The 18,459-nt window shown below is 47.7% G+C and overlaps 1 protein-coding gene and 1 long non-coding RNA gene across 4 annotated transcripts in view; one reads left to right on the forward strand and one right to left on the reverse strand.

The window, feature by feature from the left end:
• Positions 1-3,512, reverse strand: part of SPARC (secreted protein acidic and cysteine rich) — a 24,249-nt gene extending 20,737 nt beyond the window's left edge. The window contains exon 1 of one of the 2 annotated variants that reach the window (XM_080923228.1): positions 3,180-3,512. The gene's annotated coding sequence lies outside the window, so the exon portion shown is untranslated. The remainder of the gene's footprint in view (positions 1-3,179) is intronic. The other variant, XM_080923227.1, reaches the window with a different exon arrangement.
• The window catches only part of LOC308425741, a 24,728-nt gene continuing 9,233 nt past the window's right edge, over positions 2,965-18,459 (forward strand). Inside the window, exons 1-3 of one of the 2 annotated variants that reach the window (XR_013975173.1) lie at positions 2,965-3,073; positions 7,950-8,145; positions 12,740-14,138. This is a non-coding gene — a long non-coding RNA (uncharacterized lncRNA). Of the gene's footprint in view, positions 3,074-7,949; positions 8,146-12,739; positions 14,139-18,459 lie in introns of those variants that run through there. The other variant, XR_013975172.1, reaches the window with a different exon arrangement.

The following is an 18,459-nucleotide window of genomic DNA, read 5'->3' on the forward strand; positions in this document are numbered from 1 at the left end:
CTCCCCAGACTCATCTGCCAGCCTAAAAGGTTTCCCATGTCCTCCGCTGTTTAAAGCTTATTTTCAACACGGAGAGCTGCAGCTGGAAGTAGCAAGCCCAGCTGTGCACTGGGCTGCAGAGCTCACAGCCGGATGAGGATCTGCCCAGAGCTAGTGCCTCCCCAGCCTTCTTCCTGTTTCCTCCCTCAAGCAAGAAAGGAGGCTGCTGTTAAAACGTGCAGGATGCTGCTCCTTCCAAGGAAACCAGCGACTGGGGCTGGGTTCAGGGGATACCTGGCTCAGATCATCTCCACTTGACAGATTGGGAAACTGAGGCTAAGACGGGTAGCATCTTTCCCGATGTCACTGTGGAACTGTAACCCATGCTCTCTGCCCTTCCTTTCTTCCTTCCATTTCTGTGTGTGTGTGTGTGTGTGTGTGTGTGTGTGTGTGTGTGTGTGTGTGTAAGCCAGAAGTCAGTGTCTTTCTTTTGTTTTTTGTTTGTTTTTTGTTTTTTGGGGTTTTTTTTTGTTTGTTTGTTTGTTTGTTTTGAGGCAGGATCTTTCTGTGAAACCCTCAGTAGCTGGAACACACTTATATAGACCAGGCTGGCCTCTACCTCCCAAAGATCAGTCCGCCTCTCCCTCCTAAGTTTTGAGATTAAAGGCCACTAAGCCTGTCTACCTTATATTTTGAGACAGGGTCTCTCGCTAACCTGAAGCCAGTAAGTCAGCGAGGCAGGCTGGCCAGTGAGTCTACAGACTGGACTCTCTGCCGTCGTCGCCCCAGCATTGGGATTGTAGACAGGCATCACAGGTTGGGGATAAAGAAAAACCTGGGGTCCTCAAGCCGATACAGCAGACACTTCCGACTGAGTGCTGAGTCCTGGTTGCACCCTTAATCACCAGTCTTTCTTTTGGGGAGGATGCATGGCTCTCAGGAAAGTGACAAGAAGATCCCCAAATTGAAACAAACTTAAGGGGCTGGAGAGATGGCTCAGTGAGTGGTTAAGAGCACTGACTGTTCTTCCATAGGTCTGAGTTCAATTCCCAGCAACCACATGGTGGCTCACAACCATCTGTAATAAGATCTGATGCCCTCTTCTGGTGTGTCTGAGGACAGCTGCAGTGTACTTATATATAATAAATAAATCTCTAAAAAAATAAATTTAAACAATGTATTTTTAAAAAATATTCCTGTCACCACTTTTACTAAGAAGATGTTCTCTGAACCCCAACGTTGGAGCTGCCAGGAGAAAATGGACTTTGAATAGTCCCCTTTGTGCTAAATATCAGTCCCTTTGGAAGGATGTGAGGTTGCAAAGTGACTCCCAGCCTATGCTTTAGCCCGGTTCACCCTGCTCCTTCTCCAAGGGACTGCTGCTTTTACCCAAAATAGGGAGGAAACCAGAGCTCAGGAAGACAGATTAGTTCAAGGTCAAACGACAGCTTCTATGCACAGATCCAAACCCTCTGTCCCGCAAAGGGCAGTTCTGGAGAGGCTTATCGCAGTCCTGGGGACCTGGGACGCGGGAGATAGAGAAAGGGCAGAAGTTTGCTGTCCTCCTCGTATCTGGGGCGGGCGGGGATGGTGGCGACCGTGGCAGTGGCTTGGGGGACTGAAATCTAAAGGTCCGTGAGCTTTCCCAGAGTCCCCTCCGAGCCAGTAGGCAGAGACCCTAGAGGGGAAAAAGAGGTTGCCGTGGCAACTCACATTCCTCTTGGAGTGAGTCACCCCGGAGAAGAGCCTCTTGGTGGGTGGGGCTTAGAGAAAGTTTCAAAAGCTGACTCCTTCTCAGAGCCACCCCACCCCTTCCCCCTCCCCCAGTGCGGCTCTGTCGATGTGGCAGCTGAAGGCTGAGTTAACGAAAGTTCTCTTCCCTCAACCACTTTTTTCTTGTTTAATCCTTGGCAAATACAAATTTGTTTCTATTCTCCGAAGCACACCCTCGCACCATTCTAGGGGTCTGGCATCGGTTTGGGGAGACCTTAAACCTAAAAGCTGTAGACACCCATCAACACACACATACACACACACACACACACAGAGGCATGCACACGCACTCACATACACACACTCCTTCCAGAGACTCTTTGAAGCTAATTCATAGACCACTTTATAGGCTCAATTACGTGATCTTGCTTGGGAAGTCTTAGGAGAATTCAGGTACCCCTAAAACCATCCCTCTTCCTTTGGACAGGAAGGCTACACCCAGGGGAGATGCCTATGTGAGATCGCCCACAAACTGCCTGAGCTTGATACCCCATTTACGGTCTGCATCCCACTCCACACCCTGCACCCAGAAGGTTCTAGAAACAAACTTAGGAGTTGTCAGTGGAGACACTCCCTCCCCTGCAGGTGTGCTGTCTGTCCCAGAGGCCTGTTGCCTTTAGGTGAGACTTATTTCAGCCATCCTAGGTGTTACACACGGGAAGTTTACAGAACAGCTTGGAGCTTCCAACAGTCTGGTCTGAGTCTTGGGGTAGGTTAAGTAGTGGCCTGAAAGGTGTCCTAGAGCTAAATCAGCCTGTCTCCCTCCCCCTCCCCCATCACACCCTCCTCCCAGTCGTCTCCAGATTGTATCAAATTGTTGGTTTTCTCAGATGTCTGGAAACAGTAAAAGCAATATTAGTAAGTGAGCATCTCTCAGAATTAGGAAGGGAGCAATGGCAACCCCAGGCTGGGAGAGACAATGGAATCTCAGGCTGACTGTCACCACTGGGTGATGGGGTGGGGGTAGGGGGGGACAGAGATTTAAGGGACCTGAACCTTCCCAGAGGAACTGATTAAGGGGACGCCTTGCCTTGGCTGTTTACAGAGCTGTTTATTCTTCTTGCAAAGTCCCATTTGGACAACAGTGCTCTGACCCAGAACTAGATGTCTGTTCTCCTAGAATAGGAAGCCAGACCCAGCAGGCTGCCAGCCAGACTTGCTCTGGGTTGGCAGTTGTGATGGGCAAATGGGGATCAGATTCTCAGAAAAGGAGGCAGCTGCCACCGAGGGTGACAGAGGGCAGAGCAATGGAACACAGAGAAAGCGGTCCCCGAAAACCATGGATATTTTCTGCAGCGCTACAGAGACAGCAAGTTCCCCTGTGAGTGAGCAAAAGGCTTCCAGCTCACCTCCCCCGAAGCTGGTCATGGGGATGGGGCAGAGGGGCTGATGAAGCTTACAGAAGGGCAGGGGCTGGCAGGGCATACCTCGGCACAGGCAGGCAGGAAGGCAGGCAGTCGGGCAGCAGAGAGTTCTGGCGGTCTGAAGGGCTGCTGGAATGTGGAGGGGTTTAGAAGCAAGCAGCAGGAAGCCACTTGGAGCTCTGGGCAGGGTCTGTCTCACCCTCCGCCTCCACTCAAAGGCCCTCCTCCTCTGTCTCCTCCTTCCCTGGCCTGCCTCCCCCTCCTCCCCAGATCCAAAGCTGTCTTTTCTTTCTTCCTCCCTTGCCTTGTGGTGGCTGTGTGCTACCCAGACACCCTGGCCCCACCTGCCTCATCTGTTCTGGGGCTCCTGCCTAAACAGACATGAGGTTCAGGGCTGGAACGGCTGCAGGAATCACCTAGAACAGGCCAGGTCTTGTTCAGAGTGGAGGCTGAGGACTGAGGAGTCCTGGGCATTACCCTAGAGCCCCAGAGGCACAGCCAAGCCCCTTGTCCTACTTTATACACAGCTAGTGAACTTGAGCACTCTCTTGGGCTTGGTGATGTGGAGAAGGGCAGAGCGATTTTTAGTGTGCGCACTGGCACAGCTGTGAGGGGCCATGACAAAAACAAGAACCCAATTTTCTCAGTGCCAACAAAACAAGCTGCTGCTGGTGATGCTGGTGGCATCATCCTCGATAATGGATTGAAGTCCCCTCTAACTCCAGTGGCACTGACCATAGATAAGTGAGGGATTAGAACTTAGCCAGGAGACCTGCATCATTTGTACCCGACAAGCCCAGAGAGCAGTAACGTTGATAGATCAGAAACAATAACCAGGGTTGGTGGGGAGGCCATCTTTGGCACAGCAGGCCTTACATTTAGATGTTGTTTAGTTTTGGACGAGGTCCCATATAGCCCAGGTTGACCACTTGCTATGTAGCTGAGGATGACCTTGAACTTCAGATTTCCCTACCTCTATTTCTTGGGTGCTAGGATTACATGCATGGACTACCTACCATGACTAGTTTATATGGTGCTGGGGATTAAACTTTGGGGTTGATGCTTGCTAAGCAAGTATGCTACCGATGAAGCTACATTTCTGTCCTGACTCACATGCTATTGGGAGACCATTTTAGAACTCTTTTTTTTTTTTTTTTAGATTTATTTATTTATTTTATTTATGTGAGTACAGTGTGAGACACACAAGAAGGGGACATCAGATCCCATTATAGATGGTGGTGAGCCACCATGTGGTTTCGGGGAATTGAACTCAGGACCTCTGGAAGAGCGGTCACTGAGCCGTCTCTCCAGCCCTTCATGCATCTCTTAATCTGAAGGTATTTAGTAAGTTTTATTTTGTTTTTAATCAGTGAGTGGCCTTCCACTATCCCACCTGAAGTAAACAGAAGGGACTCTTTTCTTAGGGTTCTAACCTGGGACAGAAACGCTCAGAGCTCCTCAGTACCTGGGTATTTTTCTACAGAGAAGAGTAATGGCTTCCTTCAGGTTCTCTTTCCAAAGGGCCTGTGAAGAATCCTAAGGAAACTTTTGGACCTACATAAGACCCCGAGTCCTCTCCTTGACCACTCCCCAAAAAATGGAGCTTTAGGCCACTAAATTTAGGGTTCCAATAGATTCCCTAGACATCTGCTTTGCTTATAGGACAGATGTCTGTTTTCATAGGATTGCTTGCTATAGCTCTGGCCATCGAGTAGACTAAAATTAACTGCAGCCTTGTGTTTCAGATTGGTAAACCTAAGCAAAAAGAACTGTACCTAGTGTAGACTCTGGGTTATACCCAGTTAACCTTCAGTGCAAGTGTCAGAAACCTGTTTAGAGCCAGGGGTTGGGGTGTAGTTTGTGGGAATGCTCCTCAAGGTCCCTGAGGAGGACGGAGAACTAACATTTCATGGGCCAGCCAGGCGGCTCAGCAGGTGAAGGTGTTTGTCACCAAGCATGAGAACGTGAGTCCCAAAGCCCACACAGAGGAAAGAAAGACCCTACATCCGCAAGCCGTTCTCTAACCCTCTCACACCCACTGGAGTGGTCTCTCACCCCACCCCACCCCTGGCCACAAACACACAAACAAACAAACAAAATGAGAAATAAAATAAAATGATTGAATTCCCCACAGGATTTGAATTTAGCATTAAAGCCCGCCAAAGTGCAGAAGTCCTGCAAGACTGACCCTGATCTAGACAGGGGACAGGGTAGTGGGCTGGGCCTCCTGCCTCACTTAGGGATCCACAGTAGGAAGCCTGGTGGGGCTCTCCATCTGCCACAAAGTCTCCAATAGCATTATAAAAGCTCAAAACCCTTTAATCTAAAAAGCAAATGTGTGTTCTTTCCTAGCTCTGTCTGAACTATATATTGTTTCATTTGGGAACTGGAGTGCTTTAAACAGAGCAATGAACCAAGTTGCTGTGCACAGATTTTCTGATGACCTTCACAAAATGGGAACTCTCTCTCTCTCTCTCTCTCTCTCTCTCTCTCTCTCTCTCTCTCTCTCTGTGTGTGTGTGTGTGTGTGTGTGTGTGTGTGTATTAGAAACCAGAAAAAGGTGTTTGATTCCTCTAGAGATAGAGTTACTAGTGCTTGTAGGCTTCCCAACATGGGTGCTAGGAATCAAACTTGGGTCCTTGGCAAAATCAGCAAGCACTTTTTTTTTCCTTTTTTTTCTCCCCCTTTAAAGAGTTGTTTATTTATTTATTTTATTTATATGAGTATACAGTAGCTGTCAGATACACCAGAAGAGGGCATCAGATCCCATTACAGATGGTTGTGAGCTACTATGTGGTTGCTGGGAATTGAACTCAGAACCTGTGGAAGAGCAGTCAGTACTTTTAACCACTGAGCCATCTCTCCAGCCCCCACCTCAAAATTCTTAATGGACAAAGTTCAACCCAGCCCCATTTTCACTGAATGGCTAAGAAGTAGAGGCTTATGAAGCCAACAGGACAATGCGGATGACAAAGCCCGGGGCCTTGATATCCTAGTCCAGACTGAGCTGGTGCCAGATCAGCCTGCTCCTGATACAGGGGCAGGATCATGTATCGAAACCCCCATGGCTGTGCTTTCTGTGTATGTGGCTCAGAGCCAAGGCTGCTAGGCTCACAAGGCCCAGCACACCAGACAGACTCAGCCCATTGCCTTGTTACTGCGTCTTTCTCCAGTCAGATCGTCCCATTGGCCAGAGGACACAAAGATCTCATTGTCACCCAGGCCTTGGTCCCCTGGGCACTCATCAGGACAAGGCCAAGCACATCAGAGGGTGAGATTTGACTTCAAGCCTTCGCTCCTCTTACCGCACTCTCCCGGGCAGCTAGGAACTCGCCCTCAGTGCTGCGTAATCCATAAAGGACGTTCATCTTCTGGCCTGGTTGAGTGGTGGAGTGATTTGATCCGTAGGTAGGTAGAGAAGCTGGGGTTCTCTAGGACTACCTTGGCTGAGGCAGACAGAAGACAGTACAAGAGAGTGATATCAGGGCTGGCTTTGCAGTCAGAGCTCTCGGTGCGAGCCTGGGACGAGTTATTTAATTCTGTATAAATGGAGGCATGTCACTTAACCACCAGCCTCAGTTTCCCCAGATGTAAACTGTACCCCTCACTTGTTTTGAAGTTCTTGTGAATATTAAAGAAGGTGACATGAGATGCCTTTGGCTCACTGTCAAATGCCATAAGCACTCCAGAAATGTTAATAATCTTTTTTTTAGATTTATTTAATTTGTAATTATGTACACATGAATATAGAGGTTCAGAGAGGTACTGGGTCCCCCAGAGCTAGAGTCATCAGCAGTTGTAAGACACCTGATGTGGGTATTGGGAACCAAATCTGGTCTTGCTGTGGATATGGGCAAGCACTCTGAAAGGCTAGAGATCCACAGGGGCGGAGCTGTACACCATTTGGTGAGGTGGTTGCTTAGCAATCGCAATGTCTCCAGCACTCCATAAAGCTGGGCCTAGTGGTACATGCCTGTAGCTCCATCATTTGGGAAGAAAAACAGGAGCTCAAGATGTGAATGCTGGGGGTTCTTATTACGGTTCTGTGGCACTTTTATCTTCCTTCTTTCAGAGCCTTTGGGGTCCTGGCTCTGCACTAGCCTACACTGCCTCCCGGTGCTCTGGGCCTGGATGGAGAAGCTAGGCGGTAGATTGGTTTTGCCTTTCCCAATCCTGCTCTGTAATAGTGTAGCTGCTGGTTGAAGGCCAGGAACATTCACAGGCAAGCACCAATTTTCTGAACCCCGCAGGCCTGGAACTCCTTTCTAAGGGGAAGAGGAAAGTGGAGAAGTCCAGCCCTAAGACGTGGCAGCTTCACTGGGCCCCTGACGTGGCCACAAACCAAACCTTGTCAGTTTCAGTGGCTGTATGGGAAGCCAGGAATGAGGAGGGCTAGTCAGCCTGGGACGTGGCAACCCAGCCCATGACTCAGCTACTTGGTCCAGAGGCAGCCTGGGGACTCCACGCAGCTCCTGAGGCTCTGAGATGCCTCAGAGAAGGATCTGCTCTGCTTCCCTAGAGAAGGTGGACCCAGCTCCTTGCCAGCACCCACACCAGGAGGCTGACAACGACCTGTACCTCTAGCTCCAGGGACCCAGAGCTCTTCTAGCCTCTGCATGCATGCTTAGCACACACACACACACACACACACACACACACACACACACACACACACACAAATACATAAATCTTACTGTTACAAAAAAAAAAAATTGAGGCCAAGCATGGCGACCTATGCCTACAATCCCAGCACTTGGGAGGGTGAGGCCGAGGATTGCAAGTTTGACAACAGCCTGGTTTGTATAATAATTCCAAGGCTTTCTTCTTTTGCAGCATGAGACTCTCTGTCCCGGCGAAGAAATAAGCAACAAAACCAGACACATTTTAAGTGTACCTATCTACGTTGAGCCCACCGGCCCTTTTTGTATATGAAAATCTTGAGAGACGTGAGACCCACATTCTACAAGTCTGCAGTTTAGCTTCTCTGGACGCCACGGCACCTTTAGGACAGGCCGAACAGGGTCCAGTAGTAAGTAATCAGAAGTGTGTGCTTTCAACCCTAAAACCTGGTATCCTCACCCAGAGACTAGTCCTTTCTCCCTTCTCAAAAGGTTTTCTCTTTAAACAAAACCCACTTGGAGGTGGAAGCTCCCTTGGGGTCAACACTTAGAAACTGGAGTCTCCTTTCACTAAGGGAACCCAGTGTCTCCCAGCCCCCCACCCCCACCCGGCCAATGACGCCACCACCCCTTTCATTGTCTTCAGAGAGAAGAGATGGCGTCTCACCTGGGTATCTGGGGTTTGCTGTTTTGATTTGGACCCAAGCTCTCCTTCTGAGTCCTGGCTGCTCTGGAATTTGCAGTCTTCCCTGTTCCATCACTAGAGTTCTGGGATCTCGGGGGTGCGATGCCAGCCCTTCAGCCTGCGTTTAAAACAGCCTGATGCCTGCTTCTCCCTCCAAGTGTCCTCCCTCCTCCTTTCTGTCCTTCTCAGTCTTTGATTTCTGCCTGCTTCTGACCTGCTTATTTATCGCGATTGCAGTTGTCTAGTGACAGGGGTTCATAGCACTTTGGAGGTACAAGGATAACTAGTGTGAGTTGCTTCTCTCCCTCCACCATGGAGGTCCGGGGAATCAGACTCAGGTGGCAGCCAAGGTGGCAAGGTGTCATCTGAGCAGCGACACGACTGTTTTCTCAGCCTTTAATTTAATAAGAGCACCAGAGGGCTGGAGAGATGGCTCAGGGGTTAAGAGCACCGGTGACCTTTCGCTTGCCGCATGTCCTAAGGTTCCAGAAGGGTGAGACTGAATGCTGGCCAGATTCTAGCCAGATATCCCATCTGGTCCCAGGCTGTCTCCAAATACTCCCCTCCCCCACTGAGCACCCGCCTCCCTCGCTCCATCCCCAGTCGAGTTATTCTCCTGATTCAGACATTTTTTCAGTGTGAAATCACCTCCGCTCCAGCTGAAGCTGGGAGCAAGCCTCTGCTCACTGTTCCAGACTCTCCCCTCCTCTGCCACGTCCCCACACCCTCCTCTCCTCCAGGCCCTCAGAATTTCCCTTAGATTTCTTCCAGCTTTGCAGAGAAACTTAGAGCGGCCACAGCAAGCAGGGTGGAGCCCTGCTGATTCCCCCCCCCCCCCCCCGTAGCTCCTGCGACAGACCCTGGGCATAGTCCACCCCTGAGTGAGGCTATCAGTAGGATTTGTTAAATCAAGGCAGAGGCAGAGTGAAAGTCCCAGAAGGTGAAGAGAGGAGACAAAGGCAGAGATGCATCCGGGTGGGGCAGAAAGAGATGAGCATCACAGACAAAGAGGCAGGGCGTGATAGCGGCCAAAGGTCATCCAGTGACCTCTAAACTGGACTGAAGACTGGGCTAATCTTTGCTGGATCTGTTGTTCGCTACTGATTATGGCTCCGATTCTAAAGTTACTTATTAACCCATTGATTTCTGTCCAGTGACACAAAAGGCCACCTGAGATTCCAATCTGATTTCTTTGTATGACACTAACCAGTATCTCATGTGACCTAGCAGTCTTTCCCAGCAATGGTTCATTCATTCACTGCCTGTCTGCACACAATCTCTCTTTGAATTCTCTCGGAACCAAACGCCTTCTATTACCTGGTGGCTTCTTCTCCTTCTCCTTCTGCTCCTACTTTTTTCTTTCTTCTTTGTGAAATAATAATAATAATAATAATAATATTTTTAAGACAGAATCTGATGCCTAGGCTAGTCTTCAGTTCTCTTTGTAGCCAAGGATGATCTTGATTTCCTGATTCTCCTGCCTCCACCTCCTAAGTGTTAGAACTAAAGGTATGAATTGCTACACTCCACTCTGGCCAGCATCTCTACAGGAGACTGTGTCCCCCCCCACAAAATTGAAAAAGCAAACAAACAAACCCCTTTCTATTAAGGCAGTCTACATTGGTGGTGGCCTGACAGAGGACCCTACAGTGGCTCACAATTATACTTGAAAATCTGAGGCAGGAGACTGGAAGCTCAAGGCCAGTCTGGGCAACATGGTTAAGCTGTCTTAACCCATCACGAAAACCCTGTATTTTGATGAGAGAATTAACCTGAAACAGAAATGAAGAGATCGAAAGAGAAAGAGGGAAGGGGATGGTAGAAGGGAGAGACAGAGACACATAGAGAGACAGAGACAGAGAGAGAGAGAGAGAGAGAGAAAGTAAGTAAAGGCAGAGGAATCGAGGCCTTGACAATCCTATGTAGAAACCTGTGACACACACACACACACACACACACACACACACACACACACACACGTACACACATGCACATAATCAGAGGCACACACACCTATCTTATGCACAAATGCACATGCACTTAATTAAAAATGTAATAACAACTTAAAATAGCAATAAATGCAATTGGAGAGAATAACTCAGTTTTGCAGTATGAGCTTAGTTGGGAAACTGGTCTCCTGCTTTTCGAGAGCTGAGGACTGAACCCAGGACCCTGCCCTTCCTAGGCAAGCACGCTCCCATTGAGCTAAACCTCCAACCTCAGAGAGGAAGGTTCTTGAGGGCAGGGATAGGGTGGTTGCATCCAAGTCTCTGGTGCTCTCTGCCTCTGACCCTGGCACCCAGAAATGCTACTTATTTATGTAGGAGGCAGGAGGTTAGAGGTGACAGAGAAGAAGTAAAGATAGAGATGATTATCCAGATACACAGCAGGGACAGATCCTCTGACCTTTTTAGACCAGGGAGGCAGAAAGTCAGAGTGAAGATGGAGAACCTTTAGAGTAACCCAGAGCTCAGCTGGAGTCAAGCTGTTTCTCTTCTCTAATAGAAAGAAACTGGGCTTTTTCTCTCATGGCCCTCATGTGGCCTGGCCCCAACCCACACGCTTCATTCAAAAACCCATCTGCTTGGTCCCACCTGCTACTCTAAGTGGGTCTTCACAGACAAGTAGCCCCTTCCTCTTCTCATCCCAGTTTTGCTAATGTGTTGTTCTGTTGAGACAGGGTTTCAACAAGTAGCTCACGTGCCCTCTAACTTTTAATCCTCCTAATCTCGGAAACAGTCATCCGTAGCCAGCCCCCATCCCTGCCAGCCTGTCTCTATTCTCCAACCCTGAGCGATTGTCTTCGTAGCTCCCACCACAAAGACACAATTATCTCTTGTGTTTATTGACTGACTTTTCTCTGTTAGCCTCTCTCCGGAATCTGGACCACTGTCTGCATTAGGAACCAATGTGGCCTTATTTGGTTGGGATTGTTCTCCAGTCAAGAATTGACTTTATGGGGCTGGGCCTGTCAACCATTCTGGTTTGCTTTTCTGTTACTGTGCGAGAGCCCTGCCCAGATGCGAACTGGGAGAGAAGTGTTTATTTCATCTTATTCTTCCAAGTAATAATCTGTCATTGAAGGGAGACAAGGCGGGAACCTAGAGGCAAAACCCAAAGCAGAGACCGTGGAGGATCCTGACTACTGGCTTCTCAGCCTGTCTTCTTATACAGCCAGGGTCATCTTTTCATACCTGTGTGACACTGTTCACGGTGACCTGGGCCTCCCATACCAATCATTAATCAAGAAAACACCCCACGGGCCAATCTAATGGAGGCAATTCCTCAACTGGTGTTCTTTCTTCCCAGATGAAATCCAGTACTCCGCTTTGGCTGGGAGGGGGAGGGCAGAGATGTGGAATGGAGGTGATATCTCTAGTTCCAGGCCAGCTTGAGCCACGTGGCAGGTTCCTGGAGAGACAGTGTGAGCAGAAAGAAATGGTTATTGGATTTCTTGTGTTGCATTAAGAAAAATTCATGGACGCAGCAAAATCTAAAAGCTTAAGAGATGTTATCACAATTATTTTTTTTTTAACATTTACTTTTATTTTATGTGTATGAGTGGTTAGCCTAACATATGTAAGAGCATCACATGTGTACAGGGCTTGAAGTGGCCAGAAGGGGGCAATGATGCTCCTGGAACCACAGTTACAGAAAGTTGTTAGTTGCCACGCGGAGGTTGGGAATGAAACCCAGGTCCTCTGGAAGAGCAGCTGATGCTCTTAGCAACTCTCCAGCCCCTTAGGGTAATATGCGTTTTTTTAAAAAAAGTAAAACAAACAAAACCAACAACAAACTCTGATGGTGCGGGAGAGATGGCTCGGTAGTTTAAGAGCACTTGCTGCTCTTGCAAAGGACTGGGTTGGTTTCTCAGCTCCTATATGGAGGCTCCTAACTGTGTCTAAAGTTCCAGTCCCACAAGATCTGATGCTCTCTTCTGACCTCAGAAGACATTGTGTGCACATGGTGTGCATATGTGTAGGCTTAACACTCACACACATAGAACAAAAATAAGTAAATATGGGGCTGGAGAGATGGCTCAGTGGTTAAGAGCACTGACTGCTCTTCCAGAGGTCCTGAGTTCAAATCCCAGCAACCACATGGTGGCTCACAATCATATGCAATGAGATCTTACACCTTCTTCTGATGTGTCTGAAGACATCTATAGTGTACTCATATATAATAAATAAATAAACCTTTAAAAAATAAGTAAATATTTTACATTTTTTAAAAAGAATCTTACCCTAAAATATACTAAGAATTTGACCTGGTTTTTATTTTTCCCTTGTAAAAAGACTCTTATCTTTTTTCTTTTTAAGGATGGACCAAGACTAAAGCTAGGGGCTTGTGTTTTCAGTAGAAAATATTCAATCAACTCTGCCTCTCTTCTCTCTGCCTCTCCCTCTCCCTAACTTTATGACCCTTCCTGGGCCTTATGTAGTCAAAGATGACCTTGAACCCCTGATCTTCCTGCTTCCAGCTCCCAAGTGAAAGGATTATGGTCATGTTCTAGCACACTCAACTAAACACTTACTTTCTGGCTCTGTGCAACCAAGTGAGTGACAACAAGACGAGGAAGCAGCTTTGAGTGTGAAGGGACGATTTACCCGGATGAAGAGGAACCTCAGGCCAGTGGAAAGAGGAAGACAGTTGTAAGAAGAGACACAAAGGAGTTTTGGCGAGCCAGAAAGCTTCATCTGGTTCCTGACAGAACTGAAGCCATGTCTGGGGCTGCTGTCTGAGTCAAAAATAACTTGACTGGCTGTGCAGGGGAGGCGGTCCTACATCGGAACAGCTCTGGTTGGCTCCGCCTCTTCCCAGGCATGTGAGGAATGGCATTCTTTTGGGGCTCAGCCTATCCAGTCTTCCTCTTTCCTGGAGAGGGCCAGGGAGCTGTTAGAGAAGTACGTGAGATCTGAATGTCAGTCTTGATTTTGCACCAATTTCTTGCAACATCAAAGAACAATAATAGCATTCTGGGAAGGTTATGACCAGAATTACAAGAGCTACTAAAATTTGCTAGAAAAAGCAAATTTTTCATGACATTGCATGTAGGCCTGTAACTCTAGCACTCCGGAGGCTAAGGCAGGAGAACTGTGAATTTAAGACCTGTCTAGGGGCTGGAGAGATGGCTCAGTGGTTAAGAGCACTGACTGCTCTTCCAGAGGTCCTGAGTTCAAATCCCAGCAACCACATAGTGGCTCACAACCATCTGTAATGAGATCTGATGCCCTTTTCTAGTGTGTCTGAAGACAGCTACAGTGTACTCATATATAATAAATAAATAAATCTTAAAGAAAAAAAAAAAAGACCTGCCTGGACTACTCAGGTGGGAATTTGTCTTAAAAAAACAAAAAGAAAGAAAAAGGAAAAAGAAGGGGCCAGAGAGATGGTTCAGTAGGCATGGGTGCTTGTAGCTAAGTCTGATGATCCAAGTTCAAGTCCTGGGATCCACATTCCACATGATAGAAGAAGATAACTACTTTTTGTAAGTTGTCCTCTGACCTACATGTGTATGCTATAACACGAATGCACCCCCACAAAGACACAATAAATAAATAAACAAAAGTTAGAAAAAAACCCACAAAAGTATTTTTATGAAAAAAAATTAGAGAAAGTTAGCTAAGCTAGTATCTTTTAGAGTGCGTGCAAGTGTATAATTGTTTCAAAATGAAACATTCTCAACTAAAGCTTTTAAAAATGAACAGTAAGCTTTCTTTCCCAGGTAGCTGCCGAAGAAGATGGCAGAGGTGCAGGTTCTAGAACTGGATGGCCAAGGCCATCTTCTGGGCCGCCTGGCGTCCACTGTGGCCAAGCAAATACTGCTGGTCCAGAAGGTGGTGGTTGTTCGCTGTGAAGGCATCAACATTTCTGGAAATTTCTACAGAAACAAGTTAAAGTATCTGGCTTTCTCTGAGATGAGATGAACCCTCTTGAGTCCCTACCACTTTCGAGCCCCGAGCACACTTTTTGGCGCACTGTGCGAGAAAAACAGCTGGTGTGGTCCCTGCTGCCAACTGAAGCCTACCAGAAAGTTTGCTTACCTGGGCCGTCTGTGTCATGAGATCGCGTGGAAGTACCAGGCAGTGACAGCCACTCTGGAGGAGAAACGGAAGGAAAAGGCTAAGATCCACTACCGGAAGTAGCAGCCCTTGAAGCTACGGGGAAAAAGGCAGAAAAGAATGTAGAGAAGAAAATCTGCAAGTTCACAGAGGTCCTCAAGACCTGGCGTGAACCCAATAAAGATTGTTTGTGCCTAAAAAGTAAGATAAAGTAAAATAAGACTAGTAAGAAGGGGAAGAGAGTCAGAATCCACTAGGTTCTGAAGAGTTTCCTGGGAGCTGGTATCAGGAGCAGAGTTGACAGAGGCAGAGGTGGGAACAGAGATAAGCTCCTGTGAATTATTAATTGAATCTCTTTTAATCCTTCCGGGACATGGGTTTAGTATCTGTGAGGAGATTACATGTGCTGTCACACAGGAGCCAGGATTAGAGGATGGCGTGCTGTTATGAGCCACCATATGGGTGCCGAGTACTGAACTCAAGTTCTCTGGAAGAGCAGTCAGTGCTCTTAACCACTGAGCCGTCTCTCCAGCTCTTAATGAAACATTTTTAAAAAAGAAAAATAGAATTCCGCAGACACACATCTCCTTCCTTCCTCTCAGGCAACCTCCACCTCTGGCTGGGTAGCAGACACTGCCTTATTACCATGAAGTAACTTGTTCTCTTAAGAAGACTTCGTTTGGCCTGGGAAGGTGGCTCAGTGGGTAAAGAGCTTGCCCCTTAAACACGAAGACCTGAGTTCAGATCCTCCCCAGCACGATGTAAAAAGCCAGGCAGTGCACAGCTGTTATCCCAGCTCTGGGGAGGTGGAGGCAAGAAGACCCTTAGGGCTTGATGACCAGACGGTCTAGTTGGATAAGGAGGTTCTAGGTTCAGAGGGAGAATCTGTCTAAAAAAATAAGGCAGGGCTGGGCATGGTGATGTTTGCTTTTAATCCCATCAGGGGCAGATGAATCTTTGTGAGTTCAAGGCCAGCCTGGTCTATATAGCAAGATCCACAAGATCTAAGACTACAGAGTGAGATTCTGTCTCAAAAAATAAAAATAAATAAGACCGGGAGAGATTAAGGAAGATACCTCACCTGTTGATATTGACCTTTGGCTTGTACATGTACTTGTATATAAACACACACGCACACACACACACACACACAAACATAAGAAATAGCAATTTGGCCAAAGGCCACTTTTATGAGCTTGATGCAAGATGCTGCTTAAGTCTTTGACTACAGCTTCCCCAGGCTGTAAAGCTGACAAAGAACTAAAGCAGTCTGACTCCCCTGTTCCGCTCTCTGCCCTCCCTGTTGTCTCTTCTCACTCTGCAGGCTAATCTGGCTTTGAACCGTGGTCCTCTGGCCTCCTGAGTGCCGGACTTACGGACATGTGCTGCCAGAAAACGATTACACATAGTGGAGCTGCCTCTCTGTCTCTCCCTCTCTCTGTCTCTCTCTCTGTCTCTGTCTCTGTCTCTCTCTCTCTCTCTCTCTCTCTCTCTCTCTCTCTCTCTCTCGTGTGTGTGTGTCTGTGTGTGTGTGTGTGTGTGTGTGTGTGTGTGCGCGCACATCTACATCTCTGTCTGTGTTGCCAGTTTCTCATATATGCTAGGCAAGAGCTTTACAAATAGCCTATACTCCAGGCCAGGTCTCAGAGGGAAAAGGCTGCTTGTCAAGACCCCGGCCATGTTCTCCCAGGTAGCACTGCCTCAGCCAGTCAGACACTGTCACTGTAGTGGAGAGGTGGGGGTGCTCAGACTGATAAAGAACTTCTCAGACCTCTACAAATGCAGCATGGGATTGGGGGATACCTCATGTCACATATACCGAGCCTGTCACACATGGCCCTCGGAGATGACTTTGGTAAGGGATCCTACTGCACAGGCAAGGTGGGAGAGAGCTTGGGTCTCCTGTCACAGCTGCCACACTGCCTGCCTTGACTCGGTTCAGGAGAGTGCTTCATGCTCATGCAAGCCACTTACTTTATCTTGGTGGAGATGGATGGGTGCGTTTTTGCAGGATGCAGCAGCCTTTAGACCTCTTGATGGCAGGTTCCACAGGCTCCCTGTGCTGGGCAGGCCGGTCACTGTGTGTTCTGTAAAGGATCCAAGGACTAGGAGTCGGGAACGTGGTGCCCACTCTAGTTTGTTCTGTTGTTGTTGTTTAATTCTCAAATACACATTGAAGTTCGTACAAGTGGCTTACTGAAGGTTCTAAGAATCCTACCAGGAAATAATTTGTTTGCTATTTTCTTCTTTTTTTCCTTCCATCTTTCCTTACTTCCTTTATTCTTGTGTGTGTGAGCGTGTGTGTGTGTGTGTGTGTGTGTGTATGTGTGTGTGTGTGTATGTGTGTGTGAGTGTGTGGGTGTATGTGAATGTGTGAGTATGTGTGTGTGTGAGTATGTGGGGTATGTGTGTGTGTGTGAGTATGTGTGTATGAGTGTGAGTATGTGTGTATGAGTGTGTATGTGTGTGCTTGAGTATGTGTGTGTGAGTGTGTATGTGTGTGTAAGAATATGTGTGAGTGAGTGTGTATGTGTGTGTATGAGTGTGTATGAGTGTGTGAGTATGTGTGTGTATGAGTATGTATGTGTGAGTGTATGTTTGTGTGAGTGTGTATATGTGTGTGTCAGTGTTTGCAAGTGTGTTAGTGTGTTTGTGAATGTATATGAGTAGGTGTGTGTGTGAGAGTGTGTATGAGTGTGTGAGTATGTGTGTATGTGTGTGTATTGCTGTTATTGTTGTTGTTAAGATTGAGCCTCATGCAGCTCAGGCTGGGCTTCTGGCCTTGAACTTGTGTTTGCTCTCATGTTTCTGGCCTCCGAGCTGCTCTGCATGCTGACCTGTGTCCTGAGATTACAGGGATGAGCCACCACACTTGGTGAAGTTGGGTGTGGATGTGTTTGTTGTTAGGTTTGAGTGACTTGGGTCTCTTTCCCTTCAGACCCTCACAGCTGCTCGAAGGCACCCCACTATGGCCGTGAGTCTGCCATCCTAACCTCTCCAAGGAAGTTTACTCTGTTCAGTCAAAGGCTACAGGTGACTAGTCCCATCTGTCCTGTAGGACAGACACTAACTAAAGGGCTGATGCCTAGGAGTTAGAAACAGCCGGACAGCAGGGGACTCTAATCAACTGTATGGCATGAGACTCTTGTGGGCTTGAACTTGCTTCCAAATCCCAGCCATGTTGCCTGTGGTGTTAATAACTCTCCTAATATTTAATCTTAATCTGCCTCAGTTTCCCTTTGAGTTCCCATTTAGAAACCTTATGAAGGACACTGGAGAGATAGTTCAGTGGTTAAGAGCATCGTTTGCTTTTCCATAGGGCCCTGGTTTGATTCTTAGCATCCTCATGACAGCTCACAACCATCTGCAACTCCAGTTTCAGGAATCTAATGCCTTCTTCTGGGTTCTGTAGGCACTGCGTGGGCCTGCTGTACAGACACACGCGCAGTAAAACACCCATACACATAAAATTTAAAAAGGAAGGAAGGAAGGAAGGGAGGGAGGGAGGAAGGAAGGAAGGAAGGAAGGAAGGAAGGAAGGAAAAAAGCGTATAAGGATCTCTCACAATTCTAGACCTTTTGGAGGTGGGTGGGGTGCAGGATCTCATGTGGCCTAAGCTGAACTCTCTATATAGCTGGGGATGATTCTGAACTTCTGATCCTCCAGCCCTTGCTTCCCAAGTGTGGAGTTATAGGCAAAGGCCACTGTGTGCAGCATTACGGTTCTGCTTGACTCGAAGGGTCTGACATTTCTCAAACTTTTTTTTTTTTCCTTTTTTGAGACTGAGGCCCCCTGTCTCACCAACGTCACTGGGCACGGAACAAATGGATAGTGTGAGGTAGGAAAGGATACATCCACACAGGTACAGCACACAAATGGCTGGAAAATCACCTTCCTGGCCCAGGACGCCCATCTGTCTGGAAAAGTACTGCATCACTCCAAACTCTGTAAGAATCCATTCCTTATAGCCTCAGGAG

This window comes from Micromys minutus (genome assembly GCF_963924665.1).
Source record: "Micromys minutus genome assembly, chromosome: 10".
NCBI classification, from domain to species: domain Eukaryota; kingdom Metazoa; phylum Chordata; class Mammalia; order Rodentia; family Muridae; genus Micromys; species Micromys minutus.